This window comes from Oncorhynchus gorbuscha, unplaced genomic scaffold (assembly GCF_021184085.1).
Source record: "Oncorhynchus gorbuscha isolate QuinsamMale2020 ecotype Even-year unplaced genomic scaffold, OgorEven_v1.0 Un_scaffold_2600, whole genome shotgun sequence".
Taxonomy (NCBI): domain Eukaryota; kingdom Metazoa; phylum Chordata; class Actinopteri; order Salmoniformes; family Salmonidae; genus Oncorhynchus; species Oncorhynchus gorbuscha.
In genome coordinates this window covers 43012-55813 of record NW_025747066.1, presented here as the reverse complement: position 1 = coordinate 55813, position 12802 = coordinate 43012, and the positions used below count along the sequence as shown (strand labels likewise).

General features: G+C 51.3%; 1 pseudogene; it reads right to left on the bottom strand.

The window, feature by feature from the left end:
* Positions 1-12802, bottom strand: part of LOC124026111 — a 71664-nt pseudogene that overhangs the window by 15935 nt on the left and 42927 nt on the right.

The window sequence follows — 12802 nt, the reverse complement described above, 5'->3', positions numbered from 1 at the left end:
GCCAGGGGGTTGTTATGTTACGGTCTGGTTCACTAACCGTGGGCCAGGGGGTTGTTGTTACGGTCCGGTTCACTAACCCTGGGCCAGGGGGTTGTTGTTACGGTCCGGCTCACTAACCGTGGGCCAGGGGGTTGTTATGTTACGGTCCGGCTCACTAACCGTGGGCCAGGGGGTTGTTGTTACAGTCCGGTTCACTAACCCTGGGCCAGGGGGTTGTTATGTTACGGTCCGGTTCACTAACCGTGGGCCAGGGGGTTGTTATGTTACGGTCCGGTTCACTAACCGTGGGCCAGGGGTTTGTTGTTACGGTCCGGTTCACTAACCGTGGGCCAGGGGGTTGTTGTTACGGTCCGGTTCACTAACCGTGGGCCAGGGGGTTGATGTGTGGTCATGTTACGGTCCGGTTCACTAACCGTGGGCCAGCGGGTTGTTGTTTTACGGTCCGGTTCACTAACCGTGGGTCAGGGAGTTATTGTTACGGTCCGGTTCACTAACCGTGGGCCAGGGGGTTGTTGTTACGGTCCGGTTCACTAACCGTGGGCCAGGGGGTTGTTGTTACGGTCCGGTTCACTAACCGTGGGCCAGGGGGTTGTTATGTTACGGTCTGGTTCACTAACCGTGGGCCAGGGGGTTGTTGTTACGGTCCGGTTCACTAACCCTGGGCCAGGGGGTTGTTGTTACGGTCCGGCTCACTAACCGTGGGCCAGGGGGTTGTTATGTTACGGTCCGGCTCACTAACCGTGGGCCAGGGGGTTGTTATGTTACGGTCCGGTTTACTAACCGTGGGCCAGGGGGTTGTTATGTTATGGTCTGGTTCACTAACCGTGGGCCAGGGGGTTGTTGTTACGGTCCGGTTCACTAACCCTGGGCCAGGGGGTTGTTGTTACGGTCCGGTTCACTAACCCTGGGCCAGGGGGTTGTTATGTTACGGTCCGGTTCACTAACCGTGGGCCAGGGGGTTGTTATGTTACGGTCCGGTTCACTAACCGTGGGCCAGGGGTTTGTTGTTACGGTCCGGTTCACTAACCGTGGGCCAGGGGGTTGTTGTTACGGTCCGGTTCACTAACCGTGGGCCAGGGGGTTGATGTGTGGTCATGTTACGGTCCGGTTCACTAACCGTGGGCCAGCGGGTTGTTGTTTTACGGTCCGGTTCACTAACCGTGGGTCAGGGGGTTATTGTTACGGTCCGGTTCACTAACCGTGGGCCAGGGGGTTGTTGTTGATGAATTCCGTCTGATACTGATGTTCTTGAGCAGACACTGTCTGGCGTGGGCCCTCCTCTCCTTGACCGGGTCTTTGGCACACAGCGAGAAGACGGCCAGGTACTCTAACGGGAGGAGCAGCTTGACCAGAGCCAGGTGTAACTTCTGGGCAAAGATCTGACGCACCTGGTAACACTCATCCTGCAGGAGACCACAGAACACGTCAACAACAACAAGGACAGAACACGTCAACAACAACAAGGACAGAACACGTCAACAACAACAAGGACAGAACACGTCAACAACAACAAGGACAGAACACGTCAACAACAACAAGGACAGAACACGTCAACAACAACAAGGACAGAACAGTCAACAACAACAAGGACAGAACACGTCAACAACAACAAGGACAGAACACGTCAACAACAACAAGGACAGAACACGTCAACAACAACAAGGACAGAACACGTCAACAACAACAAGGACAGAACACGTCAACAACAACAAGGACAGAACACGTCAACAACAACAAGGACAGAACACGTCAACAACAACAAGGACAGAACACGTCAACAACAACAAGGACAGAACACGTCAACAACAACAAGGACAGAACACGTCAACAACAACAAGGACAGAACACTTCAACAACAACAAGGACAGAGCACTTCAACAACAAGGACAGAACACTTCAACAACAAGGACAGAACACTTCAACAACAAGGACAGAACACTTCAACAACAAGGACAGAACACTTCAACAACAAGGACAGAACACTTCAACAACAAGGACAGAACACTTCAACAACAAGGACAGAACACTTCAACAACAAGGACAGAACACTTCAACAACAAGGACAGAACACTTCAAGGACAGAACACTTCAAGGACAGAACACATCAACAACAACAACGACAGAACACTTCAACAACAACAAGGACAGAACACTTCAACAACAACAAGGACAGAACACTTCAACAACAAGGACAGAACACTCCAAGGACAGAACACTTCAAGGGCAGAACACTTCAAGGGCAGAACACTTCAAGGGCAGAACACTTCAACAACAACAAGGACAGAACACTCCAACAACAAGGACAGAACACTTCAACAACAACAAGGACAGAACACTCCAACAACAAGGACAGAACACTTCAAGGACAGAACACGTCAACAACAACAAGGACAGAACACGTCAACAACAACAAGGACAGAACACTTCAACAACAACAAGGACAGAACACTTCAACAACAAGGACAGAACACTTCAACAACAAGGACAGAACACTTCAAGGACAGAACACAACAACAACAAGGACAGAACACGTCAACAACAACAAGGACAGAACACGTCAACAACAACAAGGACAGAACACTTCAACAACAAGGACAGAACACTTCAACAACAAGGACAGAACACTTCAACAACAAGGACAGAACACTTCAAGGACAGAACACTTCAACAACAACAAGGACAGAACACTTCAACAACAACAAGGACAGAACACTTCAACAACAACAAGGACAGAACACTTCAACAACAACAAGGACAGAACACTCAAGGACAGAACACTTCAAGGACAGAACACTTCAACAACAACAAGGACAGAACACTCCAACAACAAGGACAGAACACTTCAAGGACAGAACACATCAACAACAACAACAAGGACAGAACACTTCAACAACAACAAGGACAGAACACTTCAACAACAACAAGGACAGAACACTTCAACAACAACAAGGACAGAACACTTCAAGGACAGAACACTTCAAGGACAGAACACTTCAAGGGCAGAACACTTCAAGGGCAGAACACTTCAAGGGCAGAACACTTCAAGGGCAGAACACTTCAAGGGCAGAACACTTCAAGGGCAGAACACTTCAAGGGCAGAACACTTCAACAACAACAAGGACAGAACACTCCAACAACAAGGACAGAACACTTCAAGGACAGAACACATCAACAAGAACAAGGACAGAACACGTCAACAACAACAAGGACAGAACACTTCAACAACAACAAGGACAGAACACTTCAACAACAAGGACAGAACACTTCAACAACAAGGACAGAACACTTCAACAACAAGGACAGAACACTTCAACAACAAGGACAGAACACTTCAACAACAAGGACAGAACACTTCAACAACAAGGACAGAACACTTCAACAACAAGGACAGAACACTTCAACAACAAGGACAGAACACTTCAACAACAAGGACAGAACACTTCAACAACAAGGACAGAACACTTCAAAACAAGGACAGAACACTTCAACAACAAGGACAGAACACTTCAAGGACAGAACACTTCAAGGACAGAACACTTCAAAAACAAGGACAGAACACTTCAACAACAAGGACAGAACACTTCAACAACAAGGACAGAACACTTCAACAACAAGGACAGAACACTTCAACAACAAGGACAGAACACTTCAACAACAAGGACAGAACACTTTAAGTCCCTTGAAGTCCCACCCCGACAGAAACGTTTCCTAAAGTTCCACCCTGACAGAAACGTGTCCTTAAAGTCCCACCCTGACAGTCTGACAGAAACGTGTCCTAAAGTCCCACCCTGACAGAAACGTGTCCTAAAGTCCCACCCTGACAGACAGTCTGACAGAAACGTGTGCTAAAGTCCCACCCTGACAGAAACGTGTCCTAAAGTCCCACCCTGACAGAAACGTGTCCTAAAGTCCCACCCTGACAGAAACGTGTCCTAAAGTCCCACCCTGACAGAAATGTGTCATAAAGTGCCACCCCGACAGTGTGTCCTAAAGTCCCACCCCGACAGAAACGTGTCCTAAAGTCCCACCCCGACAGGAACGTGTCCTAAAGTCCCACCCCGACAGAAACGTGTCCTAAAGTCCCACCCCGACAGAAACGTGTCCTAAAGTCCCACCCCGACAGAAACGTGTCCTAAAGTCCCACCCCGACAGAAACGTGTCCTAAAGTCCCACCCCGACAGACAGTCTTACGTTGATAACCAGCCCACCCTGACAGAAACGTGTCCTAAAGACCCACCCTGACAGAAACGTGTCCTAAAGTCCCACCCTGACAGATAGTCTGACAGAAACATGTCCTAAAGTCCCACCCTGACAGACAGTCTGACAGAAACATGTCCTAAAGTCCCACCCTGACAGAAACGTGTCCTAAAGTCCCACCCCGACAGACAGTCTTACGTTGATAACCAGCCCACCCTGACAGACAGTCTGACAGAAACATGTCCTAAAGTCCCACCCTGACACAAACGTGTCCTAACGTCCCACCCTGACAGAAACGTGTCCTAAAGTCCCACCCTGACAGAAACGTGTCCTAAAGTCCCACCCCGACAGACAGTCTTACGTTGATAACCAGCCCACCCTGACAGAGACGTGTCCTAAAGTCCCACCCTGACAGAAACGTGTCCTAAAGTCCCACCCCGACAGAAACGTGTCCTAAAGTCCCACCCCGACAGAGACGTGTCCTAAAGTCCCACCCCGACAGAAACGTGTCCTAAAGTCCCACCCCGACAGAAACGTGTCCTAAAGTCCCACCCCGACAGACAGTCTTACGTTGATAACCAGCCCACCCTGACAGAAACGTGTCCTAAAGTCCCACCCTGACAGAAACGTGTCCTAAAGTCCCACCCCGACAGAAACGTGTCCTAAAGTCCCACCCTGACAGAAACGTGTCCTAAAGTCCCACCCGACAGACAGTCTTACATTGATAACCAGCCCACCCTGACAGAGACGTGTCCTAAAGTCCCACCCCGACAGACAGTCTGACAGAGACATGTCCTAAAGTCCCACCCCGACAGAAACGTATGTCCTAAACCCACTTCCCTGACAGCGTCCCACCCGACAGACAGTCTTACGTTGATAACCAGCCCACCCTGACAGAAACGTGTCCGACCCACCCTGACAGAAACGTGTCCTAAAGTCCCACCCCTGACAGACACAGAAACATGTCCTAAAGTCCCACCCTGACAGACAGTCTGACAGAAACATGTCCTAAAGTCCCACCCTGACAGAAACGTGTCCTAAAGTCCCACCCCGACAGACAGTCTTACGTTGATGACCAGCCCACAGAGCTGGAACTGTTCCGGTGTGATGATGTCATGGTAAACCGGTTCCTGGGCCAGTTTCATGATGGCTCCTCCTGCTGCCAGACGCAGACGAGACATGTCTGACTTACTGCGGGAGGAAGAGGAGGAAGAGGAGGAAGAGATGTGAGTCATGAGCATGAATGACTATTTTGTAACCTACACCCCCCCCCCCCCCCCAAAACGCAGTTAGCCTGACCGCTCAACCAACGACCTCTAATCCCTAACCTTCAACACCTGACCCAGAGATCTCCCTCTGAGACCAGCATGGCTGACAGCAGTCTGACCTCTGACCTCCACATACCTGATCTTCTGTTCTGTGAGGTCTCCCTCCGAGACCAGCATGGCTGACAGCAGTCTGACCTCTGACCTCCACATACCTGATCTTCTTCTGTTCTGTGAGGTCTCCCTCCGAGACCAGCATGGCTGACAGCAGTCTGACCTCTGACCTCCACATACCTGATCTTCTTCTGTTCTGTGAGGTCTCCCTCCGAGACCAGCATGGCGGACAGCAGTCTGACCTCTGACCTCTACATACCTGATCTTCTGTTCTGTGAGGTCTCCCTCTCAGACCATGACCCTGACCTCCACATACCTGATCTTTTTCTGTTCTGTGAGGTCTCCCTCCGAGACCAGCATGGCGGACAGCAGTCGGAGGGTGGAGTTGGCCGATTTAGACTGGTTGTTCTTCATACCGAGGAGCCAACGCACCAACAGCTTAATGGCCTGCACCTGGGGAGGAGAGACGGAGAGAGGGAGGACAGAGAAAGGGGGAGGAGAGCAACTCAGTTGGTAGAGCACAGTGCTTGAAATTGCCAGGGTTATAGGTTTGAGTCCCACTGGGGACCTGTGTGGGGGGAAAGTATTAGAAAAGAGAGAGGTAGAGGAGAGCGAGGGACAGAGAGAGACAGGAGGAGAGCGAGGGACAGAGAGAGAGGAGAGCGAGGGACAGAGAGAGAGGAGAGCGAGGGACAGAGAGAGAGGAGGAGAGCGAGGGACAGAGAGAGAGGAGGAGAGCAAGGGACAGAGAGAGAGGAGGAGAGCAAGGGACAGAGAGAGAGGAGGAGAGCAAGGGACAAAGAGAGAGGAGGAGAGCGAGGGACAGAAAGAGAGAGGAGGAGAGCGAGGGACAGAAAGAGAGAGGAGAGCGAGGGACAGAAAGAGAGAGGAGAGCGAGGGACAGAAAGAGAGAGGAGAGCGAGGGACAGAAAGAGAGAGGAGAGCGAGGAACGGAAAGAGAGCGAGAGCCAGGGACAAAGAGCAAGGCACAGAAAGAGAGAGGAGAGCAAGGGACAGAGAGAGCGAGGGACAGAGAGCGAGGCGGAGAGCGAGAGACAGAGAGCGAGGGTCAGAAAGATAGAGGAGGAGAGCGAGGGACAGAAAGAGAGAGGAGGAGAGCGAGGGACAGAAAGAGAGAGGAGGAGAGCGAGGGACAGAGAGATCGAGGAGGAGAGCGAGGGACAGAGAGATCGAGGAGGAGAGCGAGGGACAGAGAGATCGAGGAGGAGAGCGAGGGACAGAAAGAGAGAGGAGGAGAGCGAGGGACAGAAAGAGAGGAGGAGAGCGAGGGACAGAAAGAGAGAGGAGGAGAGCGAGGGACACAGAGATCGAGGAGGGAGCAGGGACAGAGAGAGGAGGAGAGCGAGGGACAGAAAGAGAGAGGAGGAGAGCGAGGGACAGAAAGAGAGAGGAGGAGAGCGAGGGACAGAAAGAGAGAGGAGGAGAGCGAGGGACAGAAGAGAGAGGAGGAGAGCGAGGGACAGAAAGAGAGAGGAGGAGAGCGAGGGACAGAAAGAGAGGAGGAGAGCGAGGGACAGAAAGAGAGAGGAGGAGAGCGAGGGACAGAAAGAGAGAGGAGGAGAGCGAGGGACAGAAAGAGAGAGGAGGAGAGCGAGGGACAGAAAGAGAGAGGAGGAGAGCGAGGGACAGAAAGAGAGAGGAGGAGAGCGAGGGACAGAAAGAGAGAGGAGGAGAGCGAGGGACAGAGAGATCGAGGAGGAGAGCGAGGGACAGAAAGAGAGAGGAGGAGAGCGAGGGACAGAAAGAGAGAGGAGGAGAGCGAGGGACAGAAAGAGAGAGGAGGAGAGCGAGGGACAGAAAGAGAGAGGAGGAGTGCGAGGGACAGAAAGAGAGTGTAGTTAGGAGGAGATATGCAGGGTGTAGTTACCTCAGGAGAGTGTAGTTAGGAGGAGATATGTAGAGTGTAGTTACCTCAGGAGAGTGTAGTTAGGAGGAGATATGTAGGGTGTAGTTACCTCAGGAGAGTGTGGTTAGGAGGAGATATGTAGGGTGTAGTTACCTCAGGAGAGTGTAGTTAGGAGGAGATATGTAGGGTGTAGTTACCTCAGGAGAGTGTAGTTAGGAGGAGATATGTAGGGTGTAGTTACCTCAGGAGAGTGTAGTTAGGAGGAGATATGTAGGGTGTAGTTACCTCAGGAGAGTGTGGTTAGGAGGAGATATGTAGGGTGTAGTTACCTCAGGAGAGTGTAGTTAGGAGGAGATATGTAGAGTGTAGTTACCTCAGGAGAGTGTAGTTAGGAGGAGATATGTAGGGTGTAGTTACCTCAGGAGAGTGTAGTTAGGAGGAGATATGTAGGGTGTAGTTACCTCAGGAGAGTGTAGTTAGGAGGAGATATGTAGGGTGTAGTTACCTCAGGAGAGTGTAGTTAGGAGGAGATATGTAGGGTGTAGTTACCTCAGGAGAGTGTAGTTAGGAGGAGATATGTAGGGTGTAGTTACCTCAGGAGAGTGTAGTTAGGAGGAGATATGTAGGGTGTAGTTACCTCAGGAGAGTGTAGTTAGGAGGAGATATGTAGGGTGTAGTTACCTCAGGAGAGTGTAGTTAGGAGGAGATATGTAGGGTGTAGTTACCTCAGGAGAGTGTAGTTAGGAGGAGATATGTAGGGTGTAGTTACCTTAGCCAGCACCTCAGGAGAAACTTCTTCGTCAGATGTCCACAGCTTCCCATTTTTGTTTCCTACAGACTGGAGACACAAGATGGTGAAGCACGAGCAGCACATTCCCTCTTTATTATATATATATATACATTACATACCCACGCACTAGCAGTGACCCTCTCTACAACCCCTGTGTCTTTAGGTGACCCAAGCGCTAGCAGTGACCCTCTCTACAACCCCTGTGTCTTTAGGTGACCCAAGCGCTAGCAGTGACCCTCTCTACAATCCCTGTGTCTTTAGGTGACCCAAGCGCTAGCAGTGACCCTCTCTACAACCCCTGTGTCTTTAGGTGACCTCTCTACAACCCCTGTGTCTTTAGGTGACCCTCTCTACAATCCCTGTGTCTTTAGGTGACCCAAGCACTAGCGTCGGTGTGTAGATACATGGATTTATGTGTGTGTAGGTGTGTGTGTGTGTGTAGGTGTGTGTGTGTGTAGGTGTGTGTGTAGGTGTGTCAGTGCGTGTATTAATGATCAGTGTGTGTGTGTGTGTGTATTAATGATCAGTGTGTGTGTGTGTGTGTATTAATGATCAGTGTGTGTGTGTGTGTGTGTGTGTGTGTGTGTGTGTGTGTGTGTGTGTGTGTGTGTGTGTGTGTGTGTGTGTGTGTGTGTATTAATGATCAGTGTGTGTGTGTGTATTAATGATCAGTGTGTGTGTGTGTATTAATGATCAGTGTGTGTGTGTGTGTGTGTGTGTGTGTGTGTGTGTGTGTGTGTGTGTGTGTGTGTGTGTGTGTGTGTGTGTGTGTGTGTGTATTAATGATCAGTGTGTGTGTGTGTGTGTGTATTAATGATCAGTGTGTGTGTGTGTGTGTGTGTGTGTGTGTGTGTAGTGTGTGTGTGTGTGTGTGTGTATTAATGATCAGTGTGTGTGTGTGTGTGTGTGTGTGTGTGTGTGTATTAATGATCAGTGTGTGTGTGTGTATTAATGATCAGTGTGTGTGTGTGTGTGTGTGTGTGTGTGTGTGTGTGTGTGTGTGTGTGTGTGTGTGTGTGTGTGTGTGTGTGTGTGTGTGTGTGTGTGTGTGTGTGTGTCTTCGCTCCCAAAACCCACCCTGTCGTTCATGAGCAGGTCCTTGACGATGAAGTTGGCCACGATGGCCTTCATGGGGGAGGCAAACTGATCTGGAGCCAGTAGAGAGATATGACCCAGACTGACCAGGGGTTATCAACTGTTCTGGGACGTCAGCATTCAGACTACGAGAGAGAGGCTGGGGGAGAGGAGAGAGGTGGTTAGAGAGAGGTGGTTAGAGAGAGAGAGAGGCTGGGGGAGAGGAGAGAGGTGGTTAGAGAGAGAGGCTGGGGGAGAGGAGAGAGGTGGTTAGAGAGAGGTGGTTAGAGAGAGAGGCTGGGGGAGAGAGAGAGGTGGTTAGAGAGAGGTGGTTAGAGAGAGAGAGGCGGTTAGAGAGAGAGAGAGGCTGGGGGAGAGAGAGAGGTGGTTAGAGAGAGAGGCTGGGGGAGAGGAGAGAGGTGGTTAGAGAGAGAGGCTGGGGGAGAGGATGTTAGAGAGAGAGAGGCTGGGGGAGAGGAGAGAGGTGGTTAGAGAGAGAGGCTGGGGGAGAGGATGTTAGAGAGAGAGAGGCTGGGGGAGAGGAGAGAGGTGGTTAGAGAGAGAGGCTGGGGGAGAGGAGAGAGGTGGTTAGAGAGAGAGGCTGGGGGAGAGGAGAGAGGTGGTTAGAGAGAGAGAGGCTGGGTTAGAGAGAGAGAGGCTGGGGGAGAGGAGAGAGGGGGAGAGAGAGAGGCTACGGGAGAGGAGAGAGAGGGCAGGGGGAGAGGAGAGAGGTGGTTAGAGAGAGAGAGGCTGGGGGAGAGAGAGAGAGAGGCTGGGGGAGAGGAGAGAGAGAGGCAGGGGGAGAGGAGAGAGAGAGAGGGGGGAGAGGAGAGAGGTGGTTAGAGAGAGAGAGGCTGGGTTAGAGAGAGAGAGGCTGGGGGAGAGGAGAGAGGTGGTTAGAGAGAGAGAGGCTGGGGGAGAGGAGAGAGGCGGTTAGAGAGAGAGAGGCTGGGGGAGAGGAGAGAGGTGGTTAGAGAGAGAGGCTGGGTTAGAGAGAGAGAGGCTGGGGGAGAGGAGAGAGGGGGAGAGAGAGAGGCTACGGGAGAGAGAGAGAGAGGCAGGGGGAGAGGAGAGAGGTGGTTAGAGAGAGAGAGGCTGGGGGAGAGGGAGAGAGAGAGGCTGGGGGAGAGGAGAGAGAGAGGCAGAGGGGAGGGGAGAGAGAGAGGCAGGGGGAGAGGAGAGAGGTGGTTAGAGAGAGAGAGGCTGGGTTAGAGAGAGAGAGGCTGGGGGAGAGAGAGAGGTGGTTAGAGAGAGAGAGGCTGGGGAGAGGAGAGAGGCGGTTAGAGAGAGAGAGGCTGGGGGAGAGGAGAGAGGCTGGGGGGAGAGAGAGGCTGGGGGAGAGAGAGAGGCTGGGGGAGAGAGAGAGAGGCTGGGGGAGAGAGAGAGGCTGGGGGAGAGAGAGAGGCTGGGGGAGAGAGAGAGGCTGGGGGAGAGAGAGAGGCTGGGGGGAGAGAGAGAGAGAGGCTGGGAGGAGAGAGAGAGAGGCTGGGAGGGAGAGAGAGAGAGGCTGGGAGGAGAGAGAGAGAGAGGCTGGGTAGAGAGAGAGGCTGGGAGAGAGAGAGAGAGAGAGCAGGCTGAACCAGGTTTTCCTCTAGGATTTTGCCTGTTCTTAGCTCCAACCCGTATCTTTTTATCCTGAACAACTCCCTAGTTCTTGCCGATGACAAGCATACCCATACCATGATGCAGCCACCACAGAGCCTGGGGCAGAGGAGAGAGGCTGGGGGAGAGAGAGAGAGGCTGGGGGAGAGAAGGAGAGGCTGGGGAGAGAGAGAGAGAGAGAGAGGGGGAGAGAAGGAGAGGCTGGGGGAGAGAGAGAGAGAGAGAGGGGGAGAGAGAGAGTGGCTGGGGGAGAGAGAGAGGGGAGAGAGAGTGGCTGGGGGAGAGGAGAGAGGGGGAGAGGAGAGAGGGGGAGGGGGAGGAGGAGAGGAGAGAGGCTGGGGGAGAGGAGAGAGGCTGGGGGAGAGGAGAGAGGCTGGGGGAGAGGAGAGAGGCTGGGGGAGAGGAGAGAGGCGAGAGGAGAGAGGCTGGGGGAGAGGAGAGAGGCTGGGGGAGAGGAGAGAGGCTGGGGGAGAGGAGAGAGGCTGGGGGAGAGGAGAGAGGGTGTTTGGGGCAAATCCAACACATCACTGAGTAACTGCCTCCTTATTTTCAAGCATGGTAGTGGCTGCATCATGGTATGGGTATTCTTGTCATCGGCAAGGACTAGGGAGTTGTTCAGGATAAAAAGATACGGGTTGGAGCTAAGAACAGGCAAAATCCTAGAGGAAAACCTGGTTCAGTCTGCTTTTATACCAGACACTGGGAATTCACCTTTCAGCAGGACAATAACTTACAAAACCAAATCTACACTGGAGTTGCTTAGCAATAAGACACTGACTGTTCCTGAGTTGCCGAGTTACAGTTTAGACTTAAATCTGATTGTAAATCTATGGAAAGACTTAAATGGCCATCCTAGCCATGATCCCCCAACAACTTGACAGAGCTTGAAGAATTATACCTGGGCTAATCATTTACAATCCAGGTGTTTAAAAGCTCTTAGAGACTGTTGGGGCAGAATCAGAATTAGTGATTGATAAATAAGATGTTTTATTTATATAATAATGCTTATGTGGGATATTTGTCATGAGGATGATTTCTTTTGGATAATACTGTTTGCAGTTATCCCTTCTTCTCTGCTCGGGTTTAGTCACTAGGGGCCCAGAGAGGGGAGAGGTCAGGCTTGTCTTCTTATGTCAATGTGTCTGTTAAACCGTGTGATGCTATGAAGAATATCAGAAGGGGGGGAGGACAGAATGGAGGTTCCTCTTCTTCTGGGAATGTGTCTAACTATTGTATGTCTCCTCTGAGGTTGCCCTTATCTTGACCTAGTATATGACCTATGACCTAGGAGGCTCACTATTGTATGTCTCCTCTGAGGTTGCCCTTATTATCTTGACCTAGTATATGACCTATGACCTAGGAGGCTCACTATTGTATGTCTCCTCTGAGGTTGCCCTTATCTTGATCGAGTATATGACCTATGACCTAGGAGGCTCACTATTGTATGTCTCCTCTGAGGTTGCCCTTATCTTGACCTAGTATATGACCTATGACCTAGGAGGCTCACTATTGTATGTCTCCTCTGAGGTTGCCCTTATTATCTTGACCTAGTATATGACCTATGACCTAGGAGGCTCACTATTGTATGTCTCCTCTGAGGTTGCCCTTATCTTGATCGAGTATATGACCTATGACCTAGGAGGCTCACTATTGTATGTCTCCTCTGAGGTTGCCCTTATCTTGACCTAGTATATGACCTATGACCTCGGAGGCTCACTATTGTATGTCTCCTCTGAGGTTGCCCTTATCTTGATCGAGTATATGACCTATGACCTAGGAGGCTCACTATTGTATGTCTCCTCTGAGGTTGCCCTTATCTTGACCTAGTATATGACCTATGACCTAGGAGGCTCACTATTGTATGTCTCCTCTGAGGTTGCCCTTATTATCTTG